Below are 20,052 nucleotides of genomic sequence, written 5' to 3'. Positions count from 1 at the left end.
ATTTCTGTACTTCCGACCGGGGCAAAAAAAAGAAAAAAATTCTGTAGCTTTTTGCTATATGGAAACTATGGATTTTAGAGTATTCCATCAGTTTTGAGTATGGAAGAAACAAATAATGAGTAGGAAAAGATGCCACATTAATAAAGCAACATTGTCATAGGAGAATGTCCTGGAAACTGGAAAATGGCCCAGTAGCTCTCTGAAAGGTTGCCCCCTAAGCTGTAGATCAAATAAAGGAATGTGACAATCACACGATATAAGCAGGTTGAAAACAGGAAAATCCACACATTTTATGTGGTACATCCTAGATTGGAAGATCATTTGGCCATAAAAAGTAATGAAATACTGACACATGCTACAAAATAGTTGAAGGTTGGAAAAACTATGCCAAGTGAACGAAACCAAAATCATATATTATATGCAAAAATCACATATTGTATGATTCAATTTATGTAAAATATTCAGAAGAGGTAAATCTGTAGAGACAGAAATTAAATCATGGCTACCTGGGGCTAGGAATGGATGGCAATGGGGAGGGGCTACGAACAGACACAGGAGATATTTCTATAATGCAAACGTTTGATCACCGGATGTACATGTAAAATGGGTGAGTTTTATGGTATGTGTTATATCTCAGTAAAGCTGCGAAAATATTTTTAAAATATTAAAATCATATGACATGTTCACTGATGCTTACTCAGCACCCAGCACATAGTAGGTGCTTAGCATGTGTTTACTAAATAAGTGAATGAAGTAATAATCAAAATGTTAGTACAAGAAACAATTTTGTGACTTACAGAAAGACTTGTGCATGCATGTTCTAAGGATTCATTAATTTTCAGGTAAAAAAAATTATGAAGCATAAACCTAAATATTCTGGCTTTAAAAAATTATTTTGAAAAGAATTGCTATAAGAATGCAGAGAAAAGAAAAAAATTTACAGAGGGTAGCCTAATATTTCTTCTATGCAACAGTAAATATCAGAAGAAAGTGAGAAACATATACAAAACTTTGAAGAGAAAAGTGACCTCCAAACATTTTCTTCCCCAGCTAACTTGTCTTTCACACGGGAAAGACATTTTCAAATGTGCAAGGCTTTAAACAAATATATATCAACTATATGACCCTCTTGAAAATGTTATTTAATATTTTATCAGACAGGATAGGATTAGTGAAGCTACAGTTAGTTACTAACAAGCCCCAAACCTCAGCAGCTTAAAACACAGGTCACTCTTTGATCACACCTTGTACCTGTGGGTGGCGGAGGGAGGTGGGATCATCTGCTGATTGCTGTTACTCAGTGATCCAGGCTGATGGAGCAGTTCCATCTTGAACTTCCCCAGAGGGAGGGAGAGCACTGGAAAATTCCACCTGGCAAGTCCATTCACAAGTCACGGGCTAGAACTAGTCACATGGCCTCACCCAACCACGAAAGGGCTAGGAAATGCAATTCCACCACATGTCTGGAAGAACTCTGGAAGGGTGAGTGGAATGAGGAAGATGGGCTGGTTAGGTGAGTGGAAAGAGGACCAGAACTAGAAGAACAAAATCAAGGCAAAGCACCTCAAAACCAACTCCTTTTCAACCCAACAAAAGAAGGCAACCCAGGACCTGCATTTCCTTACTCTCAACCTAACAACAGAAAGCAGTCCAAATAAGCTCATTCCTTCTGCACATGGAATAGGAGTCCCACAACAACACCACGTAAGCCTAACAGCTTGAACACACAAGTATCAAATGGACCCCTTCTAACAATAAGCAGTCAGAGCATCTTGCTCCTTGCACACCATACCCGAGACTCCCTGCTCCTGTGAAGAGGCACTGGGCAGCTGGGCAGCCAGCAAAGACATCCCACCACAACAGGTGCCCAGCAGGAAGCCTTCACATCCCCACAGGCCAGAGATTCTCTTCCCCCATATTGAGGCACCCAGCACCTCAGCCTGTGGAAGGATCTTCTGCCCCTTTAGGCAGTGCTAGCAGGGACCTGTGGGAGTTCTGGAAATTAAATTGTCATTGGAAAACAGCCCACAAAATGGGCCAGGATCTTCATGCTAAACCTAAATAGGGTGACTGCCCCAACTAAAAGATTTAAATAGGACCCAGAGTCTCCTAACATAGCCAAGATGTCCAGGATGAAATAAAAAATCCCCAGGGGAACCACAAATTGAATGTAAAGACAACTGAGGCAAAAGACAACTGATGTTACTTAGGTACCAGAGATTAGAATGTTGGGGAGGCTTTATTTTGCCTGCCATAGCATGGTTCTAATTCACGTATAGGCAAACAAATGAAACATAATAAAAAATAACACAGAAATATTACAGAAAGTTGAGTAGTAGATTACAACAGACGTAAGGGATTTTCTATTATAAATGCCATTTCCAATCAGTGGGGAAATGATTGCTTATTCAATACTTATTACTGAGGTAACTGGATTACAATTGGAAACTAATTAAATTGGATACCAACTTCACATACTACAATAAAATTAATTCCAGATGGATCATAAATTTAAATGTAAAAAAAATCCAAAATTATAAAGAACTAATGTAAACTATGGAGGAATTTTTTTTTATTTTCTAAGTGGGGAAACCATAAAATAAAATATTGATAAATGCAGCCACATAAAATTTTAAAAATCTGCATGGTAACACCATACCAGAAATAAAATGAAAACACAAACCATGAACTATGTTTTTTTAAGTTGCAACTCATTTCACTGCATACGGTTAATTTTGTTAATATATAAAGAGCCCCTACAAATCAATTTTTAAAAAACTACCCATCAGAAAAATTGACAAAAGTTATATATAGTTCGCAGAAAAGAAATTCAATGAAATCTCTCTTAAACACATTAAAGCAGAAAAGTGAAAACTACCTTTAGATACCATTTTTACCTAGCAGTAATAGTGATAAACAAATCTGATAATACACTTTATTAACCAGGGTATGAGTATATAGCACTGGAGTAGATGTTAATTGCTAAAACCTCTGTGAAAAGAAACTTGCGGCATCTGCTAAAACTAAAAATGTACATACACTTTGATAAACCAATTTTGTTTCTACAAATTATGCTACAAAACACATATGGGTAAAACAGAATGTACAGAAATATTCATTATTTTTTGGTATAGCAAAATATTGGACATAAAATGTCCACTAATATGTTCCTGGTTAAGTATAGCAATCCATATATTCCAATACTCTGAAATACTCTTCAGCCATCAAAAAAATGAGGTAACTTTTATGTTCTGTTATAAATGGATCGATCAGATAAATTTTAACTTAAACAATGCAGAATAGCATATAGGGTATGCTAACAATTGTGTTAATTAATAGACCAGCTTACAAGGCCAAATAGGAATAATTTTTAAATTGTTTTTTTTTTTGTTTGGTTGGTTTTTTAAAGATTTTATTTTTTTATTTGTTAGAGAGATTGGGAGAGAGGGCACAAGCAGGGGGAGCAGCAGGCAGAGGGAGAAGCAGGCTCCCTGCTGAGAAAAGAGCCCGATGCCAGTCTAGATCCCAGGACTCTGGGATCACGACCTGAGCTGAAAGCAGACACTTAACTGACTGAGACACCCAGGCGTCCCGGAATAATTTTTAAATCGTATGATTCTCTCCTTTTTCCTTGAATCATCAAAAGCTGATTACAAACACATCTGATACTAAATGTTATTGTTATAAATCATCTTTCAGGCATGGTAATAGAATATCAAGTGTAAGCCAGCAGAATTTGTGTGGGTAGCTCCCCCTTTTCTTTCCACCTTTCCCTAACAAATATTCTGGGAAATAAGGCACTTTATTTTCCCTGGATTAAATGTGCTTCACTGTGACATCATTCCTTCTTCCTTCATCCAATAATTCCAACTTGACCCACAACTCAAACTAAATTCTTTTCCCATTGGAACTTAGAGTTTCAAGAAAATGATATTTCAACCACACAAAAAGAGCCCTCGATCTAAAGGTTAATTTTCATAAATTCCCTGTTATTGCAAAATCACTTGGCAATGGCTATAGATTGTTATCCAACCTGCCTTAGTTTTCAGAGATGCTGTATGTTAGGGATAACTGGAAAGAGAGACTTCCTGAAGTTTATGGGCCCATTTGTTTTCAAAAACCCATTTTCTGAAATGATTGTTAACTCCTTGGTATCTATTCTTTTCCTTTGCTTATTAGATATCTTGCATTAGAATATGACTCAGCAAAGTAATACAGCTACAATCTGTCTTTCACCCTTGATCTGGTTCACCCTCAAATCTTTGTCTACCAGGAAATGTGATTGTTAAAATGAAAGTCTTGGAACACAGATAAGGAATGACACTCTTCCTACAGACATAGACTTTATACCAGGGGAACCTGTGTGTTCTGTAATTTGGCTTTATTTTCCATAACATTCATAGTGGACACCAGGCTTTGTGACTGTCGAGTAAGTGACACGTATTGTCTGTTACTGGGAGAAGTCTAAACACTTCCGCAACTCGGTATCGGAGGCGCCAAGGAAAACCCAGTACAGTCAAGCACTGGGTGGAACACCGCTTTACTTACATAGAGAAGACACAGAGCAAGATCGGCTTCAGTAGTGGGTGTTGGTCCCCGTGGCCAGAAAGTCCCTCCAAGCAGCCAATGCAGGGCAATTAACCTGCACACACCCCTCTTGTGCCTCCAAATAAGAGACCCCATTCTCTCCCTTCAAGGGACGGATATAGTAGTGGCACCATTTGACACACACTTAAACAGCATAAATGAGTATACACTGAGTCTGAGATAGAGAAAGATACCCCCACACAAGGTGTCAAGTCCAGCACAGGTGTGGGGATTCTTTATTTCTTAGTAGGAAGTGTTCCAGGCCCAAGGCTCATTCTGATGTGACTGAATGGGGGTCAAAAGACTGCATGTATGAGGCTGCCTTTCCCAAGAGTGACCCTATAACTGATGATGGCTTCCTCCTTGTCTGGAAATAGTCTCATACACAAACCATGTCTATTTATAAGATTCTGCTCTTTTAGCCATAGGTGTGGGTTGATGACTGACTGAATCTGGACTAATCAGTCTCTCTCCGGGGTGGGAAACATAGACCTTGAAACCCAGGATCTATTGGCTGCCATGGATTCTGTCATGTGGAGAACGTTTATCTGCAGTAGGCAAGAATTAAGGCAACAATGTAGAGACAAGTAGAAATGAGACATACAAGAGAGACCTGGTGGCCTGAAAGCCTTAATTCCAGTAGATCTTGGGCTTCACTACAACTGTGTCCTCCCCATCGTCATGTGAGGCATTCCAATAAACTTCTTCTGAATTATACATTGTGCCTAAGCTAATAGGTGGAGTTGGATGTCTCTGGCTGCAACCAAATCAGCTCTGCCTAAGGCACATTGCCTACATGCATATAACCACCTGCCCCAACCCAACTTGAGCTCTGGGTACGGATCCTTGGCTCCACCACTTACAGGCTGTATAATCTTGGATAGTTATTTAACCTCTTTTGACTCCATCTACTCATATGTATTATGACAGTTATAATAAAGCCACCTCAAAGGATTCTTATAAGGTTTCAGTGAGTGAATAAATTAAAATTGCTTATAATAGTGCCTGAAACACCGTGGGTATTGAAAAAAGCAACTATTATCATTACCATATATCAATATATTCATATATTATCATATGCAGAATATAACAATATAATCTAGCAATTTGTTTAGAGCAATAGTGAATGCAAACTCTTTTGCCTGCTTGCCGTATGCCAGACACAGTGCTAATTTAATTATCTCATTTTAACACTCACAAAACCTATGAGGTAGGAAGCATGATGCACCCCACATTACTGATAAGAAATTACATAATTTGCCCAAAGTTAAACAGCTAGAAATTGGCAGGACTAGTAATTGGAGACATGCCTTTTTTACTTCAAAACCTACACTCCTTTCTCTCTCTTTTTTTTCCCTTTTTTTGAAGTGTGTATTTGAGGATATATAATATATGTAAAGAAAAATTTATAAAACCTAGATGTTCTGCTAAATTGGCTTTTCACAAAGTACACACCAGGTGACCATCAGCCAGGCAAAGAAATAGAACGTTGTCAGCATGCCACATGGCCCTCTGAGGGCTTCTCTCAATCTCTCTCTTGCCCTCTTCCCCAAAGGCAAACCATTCTTATATTGACTTGTACTGTGTCAAGTTAGGTAAGCTGGAACTACATTTCCCAGAATTCCAGGTTAGGGTTTGGTCATAAAAGAAATTTGCTCAAGATTTGGAAGGCCTGAATAAAACAGTAGCCATTCTGCTATGAAAGTCACTGAAGGGCACCAGGCATTGTTAATGCTGACACTGATTTGCTTACTCCCCTCGTTGGCACAGGGAAGCAGCCAGGCCTGTGGCTCTTTCAGGCCCGCCAACCTCCTCCTTCGGCTTCAACCAGTGGTAGGCCAAATGTATGTGTAGCTTCATGGCTGAGAGAAAAATATAGGTAAGTTTGTCCATTCTTTCAGTGTGTCTATACATACTCCAGTGTGTCCTTATTCTCATTGGGCTTTCCCTCTCAGCTATATAGCTCCTAGACTTCCAGCCACCTAGGCCCACCCCTAAGTGCATTATCTTTCCACTCCTTCTTCAATCCTGACAGCTGCATAGAATCCAGTCCCTATAATAAATCCCTTAATCCATAGCACTCCAATCAATTCTGCTTCCCTGATTGGAGCCTAGCTGGTATAACTCTCCTTATTTCTCTAGCACTATAGTTCATTTTGCCTGTTTTGAACCTTATACAAGTGAAATCTCACAATGTGGATTTTGTGTCTGGCTTTTAAAATTCAATAGTATGTCTGTGGGATTGATCCATGTTGTGGCATGTCTCTGTAGTGTGTTCCTTTACACTGCCATTTCATATATTATATGAATATATCACAGATAATTTATCCATCTTAGTGTTGAGTGTCAGTTGGGTTGTTTCTAGTTTGTGTTTAAAGATTTTATTTATTTATTTGAGAGAGAGAGAGATTGAGAGAGAGAGCGAGAGCGCATGAGCAGGGGAGGAGCAGAGCTCCCTTTGAGCATGGAGCCTGACGTGGGGCTCGATCCCAGGACCCTGAGATCATGACCTAAGCCCAAGTCAGACACTTAACTGACTGAGCCACCCAGGCACCGCATTTCTAGTTTGTGTTTATTGTGAATAATGTTACTACAAACATTTTTGTACCTATCTATTCATACAAATGACAAGCATTCCTGTTGAGTAACCAGAAGAATTGCTGGGCCATAGGGTATTCATTTGTATAACTTTAATGGAAAATATTAAACTATATCCTGAAGTGTTTGTGCCAATTTATACTCCCATCTAAAACCTTTCATTTCAGTTTTAATTTCTCAATTTGCACAATATATGCATATTCTCATCTTCCCTTTTATCATACACTTCCCCCACCAGCATTTCATTTTTTAATGCTCTCTTATTTTATCCAAGACAAGACTTAGCCTTGGGTATCTCTTGCTGAAGCTTTAATGCTTTGTAAATTAAATCAGACATATAAAAAAAATACACTACCAATACTGAATGTATTGCAAATATCTTATTCTATTCAGTGGCTTGCTTTTGGACTCTTTCAGTGGAGTCTTAGATTAACAGAAGTTCTTTTTTTTTTTTTTTTTGAGACACAGAGAGAGCAGATGGAGAGGGAAAGAGAGAATCTTAAGCAGGTTCCACGCCCAGCGCAGAGCCTGATGCAGGGCTCAAACTCATGACCCTGAGATCATGACCTGAGTGGAAATCAAGAGTTAGATGTTTAACCAACAGAGCCACCCAGGCACCTGGAAGTTCTTCATTTTAAAGTGATCCAGTTAATCAATCTTTTCCTCTAATTAGGACTTTTTAAATTCTGTTTAGTAAATTTTTCCTCTACCCTCGAGAACATGAAGAGATTGTCCAATATTGGCTTCTGGAATCTTTGGGTTTTTTGCCTTTTACACACAGATTTATAAGTTACAAATCAATTTTAATTTGATTTCATTTCATTTTCATTCTCAGTATGAGACAGGGGCTCAATTTAATTTATTCCAGATGGTTTTCAAATTGATCTAACACCATTCATTGAAGAGACCATCTTTCTCAAAAATTAAGTCATAAATGAATGTCTGTTTCTTGTGTCCAGTTCCATTTATTTCTCTCTCAGCACCATTACCACATTGTATATGTTAATATAGCTTTATAAAATGCCTTGATATCTAGTACAGCAAGTTTTCCTACCTTGTTCACCTTCTTCAAGAGCAACTTTGCTTCCCTTGGTCTTTTGTTTTTCCACCTAAAATTGAAAACCAGATTATCAATTTTAACTAATAAAAATCTGTAAGCATTTTTGACTGAGATTGGACCAACTGGAAAAATAGTGAGTCTTTTTATATATCCTTTAAATGGTCTCAATTATAATCTATAATTTTCTGTGTGGATGTATTAGACATCAGTTCACCAGTGGGCAGAAGTTTGAGGAGAACTGGAATATTTTCCTAGTCTCAGAGTATCTCTCCAAAGATATTTACCAATTATAAGAGGAAAAACAGGAATTGTATGGTGCAGAAACCTGGCAGACACTCTCATAACCAAGTGATCAAGGCTAATATCACCAGTAATAAAAAATACCACAGCCTAATACAATGTAGCAAAAAGAGTACAATATTACATTTGTGATTTTTCTTGCCAAAAATGCATAATCTCAATCTAATCATGAGAAAATATCAGACAAACCAAATTGAAAGACATTCTACAAAATAACTGACTACTACTCATCAAAGGTGTCAAGTTGATAAGGAAAGAGTGAAGAACTGTCACAGATTTGATGACACTAAGGAGACACAGCAATTAAATGCATTATAGGATCCTAGATGGCATCCTGGAATTGAAAAAGAACATTAGGGGTAAAACTGGTGAAATTTGAGTAAGGACTTATTAGTTAACAGTATTGTCCAACGCTAATGAACTTGTCTTAATAATTGTACTACGGGTATGCAAGTTTAGGAAAGGATACATAAAAAGTATATGGGAAATTTCTGTACTATTTTTGTAACTTTTGTGTAAGTGTAAAATTATTTCAAAATTTAAAAATAAAGGGAAAATAAAGGTATGCTGATCCATGAAATAAACAGAGACTTCTTTATTCTTTTTCTATTTTCTGGAAGGATTTGTGTAAGATTAATATTATTCTTTAATGTTTGGTAGAATTTTATCAGCAAACACATCTGGAATAAAGTTTTTTTTTTGTGGGATGCCTTTAACTTATGAATTCAATTTAATTAATAATCATAGGACAGTTGAGATTTTCTAGTTTTTCTTAGGACTACTTTTAGTATATTTAGGAGCTTACCCACTTACTCATTTTACTTAATTTTCAAATTTGTTGTCACAAAGACCTCTGTAGTATCTTTTTATCTTTCTACTGGCTTTAGGGTCTGTAATGATGTCATCTTTCTCATTTCTGATATTGGCTATTTTGCCTTCTCTCTTTTTCCTGATTATTCTTGCCATCGTTTCACCAACTTTATTAGTTACAAAAAGAGAAATTTTAACTTTTTAGAAGTTTTTACTTTATGTTTTTCTCTTTTACTTATTTTCTTATATTTTTTATTTCATTCTTTCTACTTTATTTTTTTTTAAGATTTTACTTATTTATTTGACAGAGAAAGAGAGACAGCAAGGGAGGGAACACAAGCAGGGGGAGTGGGAGAGGGAGAAGCAGGCTTCCCACTGAGCAGGGAGCCTGATGTGGGGTTCGATCCCAGGACCCTGGGATCATGACCTGAGCCAAAGGCAGACAATTAACGACTGAGCCACCCAGGCGCCCCGGTTTTGTTTTATTTTTTTATTAACTTCTAGAAATAGACACCAAGCCATTGGTTTTCAGCCTTTCTTATTTTCTAATGTATTCATTTAAGGCTATAATTTCACACTAAATGAACTCTGCCTGCAACTTTCAATATCTGATGTTTTGTTTTCATTATATGATATATTTCAAAAGTGCTTTACTGCCTCAGAAACCTACTGTGTTCACTTCAGCATATTCTTCACTTTTTCCCCCTTCTGAAAACATTTTCTTAATCATTGGAATCTATAATGTAAAAGAATTCTACTAGGCATAACAAGGACACAAAAAGTTTTCTCCCTCAAGAATTCCATTGAAGAGGTGAGGTATATAAACACGACCATAAAATTATTATTATTTATTTTTAAAGATTTATTTATTTATTTGACAGAGAGAGACAGCCAGCGAGAGAGGGAACACAAGCAGGGGGAGTGGGAGAGGAAGAAGCAGGCTCCCAGCAGAGGAGGCTGATGTGGGGCTCGATCCCAGGACTCTGGGATCACACCCTGAGCTGAAGGCAGACGCCCAACGACTGAGCCACCCAGGCGCCCCACGACCATAAAATTATAAATATGCATGAAATATGGTAAATATTACATGAGCAGTATAGACAATAAAAAGAAAAACTGAATGCAGTGTTTGGAGAGAATTTCATAAAGAATGTAGATTTTAGCTGAACTTATACTAATGGGAGGGATTTAGGAGGAAGGGAAAGGATAAGAGGGACTGGGGTAAGCAAAGACCTAGTGGGTAGAGAGTTCAGGGAGATATCTGGGAAAACAGTAAGTCACTTTGACTTACTGAAGAATTTGTGTGATGAAATGAAAGAACAAAAGATGAAAAAAATTGGCTCATCTTATATATCATTTTAAATATCGGGTCAGTGAATTTGATATTACTTTATAGAAAATAGAGAACCATCTAAAATTTTTTAGATTGGCAATTGAAATAAAGAATATTGTAGGAATATTTGTCAGTAGACTTGAGCTGGGTAAATTGAAGAAGAAGAAAGAAACTAAAAGCAAGAGACCAGGAATGTGTACTGAAGTCTTTATTGGGGTGATAATAGTGGGAATTAGAAAGTCTACAGAACTTGCCTGGGGATGTCTCATTGACCCCCACTCTCACTTTGACTCTAGTGAATAAGGACAGAAGTATTTCTCTTACCACATCCAAGACACCATACATTTTACTTCAGGCTGAGAAGAGAATTAGAAGTAACAATATAGGTAGCTTGCAGCATTTGTTTAAATGCTTTTTCTCACTTTTTTCTTTTTTTGGAGAAAGCACTTCCTGGTATTTTGGATGTTATTTCTGCTGTTTCAGCATGTATGTGGGGAATTGTTACAATTTTCACTTTGTCAATTATATTGGCCAAAAGATAGTGTATTGCATTTCAACCTGATGCCTTCCACATTTGTATAGCTCTCAAACCCCATAGTTTAGCAATGAGGCAAAAATATGCCACATCTGCCTGATCCTAAAGGTCATTCCCTTGAAATGCATCATACTAAATGGAATTTTATTTCTTGCCAAAAACTTTGTGGGCGTCTGTCACAACATTTATCTTTCTTCCATCAATAGCAGCAACAGAAGCAGCATCATAATATTTCATGTTCAACCTTGGATGACATCAGAGACTCTCCAGTATGTTTCTATGGGTTTTCACCATATTCCTGGAACCTTAGGCCCACTGTTCCCACATTCCCCATCTCATCATCATTACAGACCAAGATTCACTTTCTTTGCAAATGGTCCGGTTAACCCTGCCCACTAGCAAAAACACTGACTTAACCATCTCTACACTAAAATTTTATATATGCAAATGTCTTTTTCTCTTGCATTGGTTTTTGTCTTTTCTATTAGGTTATAAACTCTGTATGAGCTGTGAGTGTTCAAAAAATGTCTTACAACTGACCAACCCCCATTCTTTGATGGTTTGTTAATTTCTTAGGACTACATATGAATTTATCCTATTCTTCATAACTTTATTCTCTTTCTCCCAGACCCACCCATGCATCACTCTCATAGGCGAATGTTAATCAGAACACCTCTTGGCATTGTGAAAACACTCAAAAACACTGACCATACTGAGAAAATGAGTGTTCTTTAAACATTTGTCTTCTCCGTTGTTATGCTATAGTCCCCAAAGCTGCCTGAAAAAGCCATAATGTTTTTACTGTCAATCATGAGTGTGCTGGTGTTTATGCCAAGAGAACTTGTTTCGAGGAAGGAGCACACCTTCCACTCCTCTGGCTTCTCCGAGGAATGATTTTTCCTAAGCTTTTATGACTTCTTGGCCCACCCCTTACTTTTCACCATGGAAACAGAGTTAGTTACCTAACTTGGTAAGTCTGGAAGAGAAATTGGATATCTACAACCCAGCATCTTCTTATCATCCTCTTCCTCTTGGGAGCCAGTGAGGCTCTTCCATGCCAGATGTTTTACAGGGCAAGCCCCATAGAGGGCAGCCCACAGAGGAGCAGTGTTGCCTGAGGCTGGTAAATCAGTCCCATTCCAGTATTAAGTATTATTATTAAGCTGTCCATTTTTGCAGCACACTTAAGCTTCTAACAGCTGGACTCTTGATTTCCATCCGACTTACTCTTTGTTTTATGCCATAAAATTAGTCATGAAAGGAGTGTGTTTACTGGGTCCCCCTCCAACGTCAACAGTGCTACCAGACATTTGGCTGGCATTGGCAGAAGTTAGTAAGATCCCAAGGCAATCCTGCCTTCTATGAATGTGAGCATGGCGGACATTCCCTGAAAGCCTATGCTAGAGTTAGCACTCACAATGGCCATTGTGCTCCCCTCCACTTCTGCCTCTGATAAACTGCCAACTTTCTCTCATCCCACAGTCCTGTGGCTTAAAGCCACAAACCAATCTCAAGGAACACATGGCATCCTACAGTGATCAACCAATACCAGGCTGCCTGATTCTATAAGCCCTTATTGAATGACAATTCTGTACACATTGATCCTACCATGATATTTATCTCTTGCTTTGCAAAAGCAGTAAGGACATTCTAATATTTGTCCATTAAGTTGCATTTTATTGCCTTCTTTTAAGTAGCTCACAGCAAGTGGGATTATCACAATGGAGTGCTTTTTACACCTCAAAGGAAAGAAGTCCTCTAGTCCAGTCTATAAATGTACACTTAAGAATTGCTCTGGATATTAGCAATGTCTCCACCAATCTAAAGATCAGGAACCTAAAGACCCTTTTCTAACAAATCAGATTCATTTAAATCAAATGAGAGTGTGGCCAAAATCAATCTCAGAATTGAACATTGCAGCTTCAGTGCTTTACTTCTAAATGACACAGAAAGCCTCAAAGACAAGTGGGAAAAATAGACACAAGTGAAATCTCCTTTCACTAGTTCTTTCCTCCCACCTCCCACCCATATCACCTAGTTTCCAGGCCTTTCCCTCCTCTTCCATGCCCAGATATGGCTGATGTATATGGAAATAAAATCTCCCAACTTTCCCTCTCTGAGACCAACTGAGCTTATTATACAATCTCAGCTCTTGTTCCAAGAAAACCAAGATCAATCTCAAAAAGCAGTCTTCTGAACTTGGCAGACACTTGTGTGGGAAAGTCTTTAAACAAAAACAAATTTGTTGACGTACTGGGACAAGAAACTCAGAGAACAGATAAAATGTTCCATGAGCCAACTCTGCCCTCAGCTTCAGCATTCACACTTTTCTCAGCCAACAGTCCTTGTTCCACCATAGCTGAAGCCAACTCATCAGTTTGTCATGATTAAGTCAAATGCCTTCACCGAAGGGCCAAAAGAACACCAACACAACCATGGAGAGAATCCCTAACTGCAGAAACGTTGTGCTTTGGTGCATGAAGGAAATACTTGATCAACGGAAGAAGTGAAGAAAGGTATTAACAACAATTACATTGAGATGGCTTTTATACCTCCAGTCCACATCAACCAACTAATTTCTTCTGGCCACACCCTTCTCCTCGCCAAGGGTACATAGAGAGGGCTCTCCCTGTCTTTGTTACAGGGAGTGACAACATGACAAAACTGACTGAGTTCTGCTTCAAAATAGAAATATAAATAAAGATTAGGGTTCCCCAAGGAAGGAAGTTGCTTTTCCTTTCCCAAGCAACAAGTGAAAGAGACAAGGAGATGAGGGTTCTGGGGAATATCAAAACAACTGCAGCTCCTTAGACAAGGGAAAACTATATTGTAAAGGGATACTCTTGAGCCAGGAACAGAGATACTGTTAAGCAAACTGGTCTTATAAAGGACCACCGCAGCCAGGAAGCAAAGGGAATCCTTTTATATCCCGTGGATATAGAGGCTCATGATGACCGAGTGGGTTGACATATTATTCAAAAGGAAACATAGCCCTCTAGGATTTGTGCCTATGCCCACCTCTTTTTCCTCTGTGGTTTCTCAAAGAACAGGTGCTTAAAAAGTGCACATGAGAGCAGAACAAAAGATGCAAGAATGTCAACTAACTCCCAAGCACAATGCTGCATATTTTTTGTGCTACGGATTTTACTGAGTTGTTTCTTCTCAAGAGTTAATAAGAGTAGAACTAAAAGAAGAGCCACTGAGATGCTCAGCCTTGTCTTCCTCAGAAGCCCCTGTCTTCATTGATAAAAGTCAGTAACAAGAATTAATATCAAGTCCAGTGGCACTGCCCAAGCAGAGACCTTTGTCCCAGGCTCAAAGTGCCTCCAAACACCAATCCTGTGATCCACAATTCTGATCAGTATGTAGCTAATAGGTTACATTTATCTTCTAAATACCAATATCTATGTTCGAATCAAGAATGGGTCCAACGAACAGTGGAGGGATTAGAACATGGAAGTCGGTGTCCCACCAATATAACCCAGGGCCATCATATCAGTACTACTAAAAATGTTATTAACTAGTTAGGTGAACACCATTGATGCAAGTTGTGATGTAATGTCTTTGACAGTGTTGTTGTCCTACTGATTCATGTCATTACTCTGAGCCTGGACCCGGAGCTATTATGCACTCATGCCCCATAACATAACCAAGATCCAAAAAGCTGATATTATTTTCCCACATTCTCAGATAATAATAATACCCTTGTTTTCTGTGAATAAACTAGTCTTTTCAAAGAGAAACTCATATATTATAACTAGTTCCCTGATTTCTTTTCATAAAATACAGGACCAAATGTATTTGGTAGAGTTTGTAGCCCAGAACTAGCATTTCCTTTGCAATGACATGTTCCAGCTCATTGACAATAATAAATTGTTAATTATGGAGTAATTTCTATGGTATTTTATAGAATTTAAAGAAAACATTTATATTCTTTCAGAAACTTACCACAAATTAAACAAGGCCAGATGTATCAAAATTCCCCGACTGTAATCTACTCCACAAAATCTTGATGCTGGAATGAACTTTGAAAGTTCATCTAGTTCATTTTTAAGCCGTCAGAAAAGACCAAAAGAACTGGGAATAAAGAAAACTCTGGATTATAATCCTATCTCAGCCACTAAACCACTTGACCTGGAAAACATCACATCATTTCCCTCAACTTCAATGTTACGATGATAGGTTTAGACCAGATTATGTCTAAAGGGCTATCCAAAGTGAACATCGGTGATTCTGTGAAATCAGACTACTTTTAAAGTTGACTACAGAGAAAGAATCTACATCCTGCCTTAAAGATATATGCCAGAACTTTATAACTTTCAAACTAGATGAATACTAATTGTCATATCTGAAATCTGGGGAAATTTTAATCTATACCAAAGTCAAGCTTCTATATGATCATTAACAAGTTTGAATACTTTTTCTACTTGAGACAACCTAAGAGAATGACAGAATGAGAAGACAGAAGATGTGTCACCATTTGCTGCTCTTATTAATGCTATCTGTAACATGACTAGAGATCAGGTGAATGGTGTACCTGCCCAGGCAACAGCTCGGATCTTTCTCCTGAGGGTCATTCCACTTTTGCATGATTTTCATGACAAAATTATGTATGATAGAATAAACATTAATTACTCATGTACTAAGGTTGGAGTTTTCTGGGTCATCATTAGAAACTTATCAGAAGAACATGTCTTATAACTTTTCTGCTTCTAGATTTAATACTTTATAATAGAACTAAAATGCTCAGAGTTGAAATAACTCTAAAAATGACTATAAGCAATTAAAAATATGTTTAAAGGATTTGGTCAATAAAGCAGCATAAAATATAAAAGCTACAGGTAAATACTATGTGTTGAACATTAAGTATCTTGGCTTTGGGCTTTCACTATTTGGACTAGCAATTTTTGTACTAGGTATTTCCAAGATGTAAATCAGTTAGTCAGATAATATATGGTGAGTGTATTTACATTCTGTAAGAGTGAAAGCATTCATGAATATGGAAAATCCCTTCCCTTTCCAAAAGGATAATTTATGTATTTAAAAAAAACTCCAGATAATGGGTGAAACTTAGGAGTTAGTGTTAAAACATTAATGTGGAAAACTTGCAGTTTAAAATGGTATATAGCACCTAATTAAACCTCTCCCAGTTTCTCATAAAAATAACTTTGAAGACAACCTTAGTTTAAGGAGAATCTCCTATGGAAGTATACAACAGCTCAAAGACAAATGTATAAAGCTATTCACTGGAGACTTTTTATTTCAAAATAGTTAGAAATTACCTAAATGTTTATCAAAAAACAAATGTTCAAAGAAGCTGTCTAATACCAATGAATGCATTGATTTGTGACCTTTATAAATATTGAAATCTGTGTATATTTTCATGAAAAAATGCTCATTGCTCATTGTATAACAATAATTTTTCAAAATGTTGGAACAATATCTATAGTATGATCCCTTTCAAAAACAATAAATTTATTATTAAAATAATAATCATATTTCAATAAAACAAAGTCCAAATATATATTTGCCAAAATATTTATATTGATCATCTTTGGAAGACAAAATAATGGTACATTTTTCCTGCACTTTTTACTTATTCATTTATTTTTAACAGCTTTATGAGATATAATTTCCACACCATATAATCTACCAATGTATAATCCAATGGTTTTTAGTTTATTTACAAAGTTAAGCAAACACCACCACAGTCTAATTTTAGAACATTTGTCATCTCAGAAAGAAAGCCTATACTCATCCCTCCTTCCCCGACCTAGGCAACTGCTAATATATTTTCCATCTCTATGGATTTGTCTATTCTGGACATGTCATATAAATAGAATCATACAATATGTGGTTTTTTGTGTCACGCTTTTTTTAACTTAGAATAATTTTTCAAAGTTTATCCACATTACAGTGGGTATCAGTACGTCATTCCTTTTTATGGCTGAATAATCTTCTATTGTATGATGGATCACATTTTGTTTATCCATTTGTCAATTAATGGACACTTGGGTTGTTTCCACTTTTGAGTCATTATGATTCATGCTGTTATGAACATTTGGGTACATTTTTATATGGATTTCATTTTCTCTAGGGTAGATACCTAGAAGTGGAATTGCTGGGTCATAGAGTAACTATGCTTAACAGTTTGAGGAACTGTTAAAATTGTTTTCCACAGCAGCTGCTGTGGAAATTTTACATTCTCATTAGCAATGCATAAGGATTCCAATTCCTCTACATTCTTGTCAACAGTTGTTATTGTCTGCCTTTTTAAAAAATATATACACCAGAAGGGAGGTGGGAGGGATGGGTGAAAGAGGTGAAGGGGATTAAGAGCACACTCACTTTGATGAGCACTGAGTAATACATGGAATTGTTGAGCCACCATATTGTACACCTGAAACTAATATAACACAGTATGTTAACTACACTGGAATTAAAATAAAATTTAAAAAAATATTGTTTGTCTTTTCTATGATAACCTTCCTAGTGGATATGAATGGTATCTCCTTGTAGTTTCAGCTCCATTTCTCTGATGGCAAATTGTATTTTTTAAGATTTTATTTTTTTATTTGAGAGAGAGAGTGAGCAAGAGAGAAGGAGAGAGCATGGGCAGGGAGAGGGGCAGAAGGAGAGGGAGAAGCAAGTTCCCCACTGAGGAGAGAGCCCAACGCAGGGCTCCAACCCTGGGACTCCAGGATCATGACCTGAGCCGAAGGCAGCCGCTTAACTAACTGAGCCATCCAGGTGCTCCTCTCTGGTGACAAATTATGTTGAGCATTTCTTCATGTGTTTATTGGCCATTTGTATATTTTGAAGAAATGTCTACCCAAATCCTCTGCCCATTTTCTAATTAGGTTGTCTTTTTATTGATAATTTGTAAGAGTTCTTTATATATTCTGGATACGAGTGTCTTATTAGATACACAATTTGCAGATCTTTTCTCCCATTCAGGGGATTCTTTTCATTTTCTTTATGGTGTTCTTTGCAGCACAAATATTTTTAATTCCAATTATTGTCGCTTGTGCTTTTGGTGTCATAGCTAAGAAACCATTTGCCTAATCCAAAGTCAGATGACTTCCTCATATGTTTTCCTCTAAAAGTTTTGTACTTTCACCTCAGATATTTAGGTATTTGATTCATTTTAATTTAATTGGTGTTTTATGATGTAGGGTGGGGGTCCAGCTTCCTTCTTTCACCTGTGGATTTCCACTTGTTTGAGCACCATTTGTTGAAAAGACTATTCTTTCCCCCATTGAATGGCTTTATTGAAAATCAATTGATTGCATCTTTTTTAAAGCTTTATTTCTGGACTCTCAATTCTAACTCCATTGATCTATATTTCTATCTTTATACTGGTACTATATTGTCTTGATTACTTTAGCTTTGTAGTAAGTTTTGAAATCAGAAAGAGTGAGTCCTCCTACTTTGTTATCCGTTTTTGAGATTGTTTTGGTTATGCAAGTTCCCTTGCATTTCTACATTTTAGGATCAGCTTGTCAATTTCTGCACACACACACAAAAGCAGCTGAAATTTTAATAAGGATTGCATTTAATTTGTAGATAAATTTGGTGAGATTTGCCATTTGAGCAATATTAAGTCTTCTACTTCTAATTAAGTCTTCTACTTCCATTTATTTAGGTCTTTCTTAATTCCTTCCAGCAAGCTTTTTTTAGTTTTTAGAGTAAAAGTTTTGCACTTCTTAAATTTAGTCCTAAATTTTTAATTATTTTTTACATTATGTATATAAATTATTTTATAATTTCATTTTTGGATTATTCATTGCTAGGGCATAGAAATATATTTTATTTTTGTATATTGATCTTGTATCCTGCTGAAATTGTGTATGGGATCTAATAGGTCTGGGGAATTCTTTGCAATTTTTTTAATACTAGATCATGTTATCTGAGAGTACAAATAGTTTTACTTCCTCCTTTCCAATATGGATGGCTTTTATTTTTCCTTCTTGCCTAATTGCCCTGGCTAGAACCTCCATTACAATGTTGAATAGAATGGTGAAAGCAGATATTTTTGTCTTGTTCCTGATATTAGGGCTCTTGCTTATTAATCCAACCTGACAATCCCTGCCTTCTAATTGAGATGATTACGTTTAATGTGGATTTTATATGGCTAGGTTTAAACATATATTTTTATGTTTTATATACATAAACATATTTTATAAACACCATATACACATATAAGCACATATTTTATAAACATGCATTTATATACATAAACATGTTTTTATATGGTTGAGTATATACATGCGACAATCATGGGTTGTACTTGCTGAATGCTTTCTTATTTATTTATTTTTTGACATACAAAAGGCAGAACATAATTGAAGTATACAACTGGATGAGTTTGGAAATAAGTATTCACCCATGATCGCACTGGGTAGTATGGGCATTTTAACAATACTAATTCTTCTAATCCATGAACATGAGATATTTTTCTACTTATTTGTGTCTGCTTTAAATTTTTTCATCAGTGCTTTCTGGTTTTTAGTATGCAAGTCTTTCACATGTTTGGTGAAGTTTATTCCTAAGTAGATTGATGGAGGGAGGGAGGTGGGGGATGGGCTAGATGGGTGATGGGTATTAAAGAGGGCACTTGTGATGAGCACTGGGTGTTGTATGTACATAAGTGATAAATAACTGAATTCTACTCCAGAAACCAATATCGCACTGTACGTCAACTAACTAAAATTTAAATTAAAAAAAAGTTTAGGGGAGCCTGGGTGGCTCAGTCAGTTAAACGTGCCCAACTCTTGATTTCAGCTCAGGTGATGATCTCAAGGTCATGAGGTCAGGCTCTGCACTCAG

The 20,052-nt window shown here is 36.9% G+C and overlaps 1 long non-coding RNA gene across 25 annotated transcripts in view; it reads right to left on the bottom strand.

Annotated features, from left to right (window-relative positions):
- The window catches only part of LOC123781975 (uncharacterized), a 411,220-nt gene that overhangs the window by 139,996 nt on the left and 251,172 nt on the right, over positions 1-20,052 (bottom strand). For 23 of the 25 annotated variants that reach the window (XR_015727736.1, XR_015727735.1, XR_015727738.1 and 20 more), the window contains one exon: positions 8,240-8,294. The exons of 1 other annotated variant lie outside the window; for it this stretch is intronic. This is a non-coding gene — a long non-coding RNA (uncharacterized LOC123781975). Of the gene's footprint in view, positions 1-8,239; positions 8,295-15,171; positions 16,615-20,052 lie in introns of those variants that run through there. One more of the 25 variants, XR_015727759.1, reaches the window with a different exon arrangement.

The sequence above is a fragment of the Ursus americanus genome, chromosome 19 (assembly GCF_024610735.1).
Source record: "Ursus americanus isolate L20-20 chromosome 19, mUrsAme1.1.p, whole genome shotgun sequence".
NCBI classification, from domain to species: Eukaryota; Metazoa; Chordata; class Mammalia; order Carnivora; family Ursidae; genus Ursus; species Ursus americanus.
The sequence above is the reverse complement of the archived record's forward strand: the minus strand, read 5'-3'. Positions and strand labels throughout refer to the sequence as shown.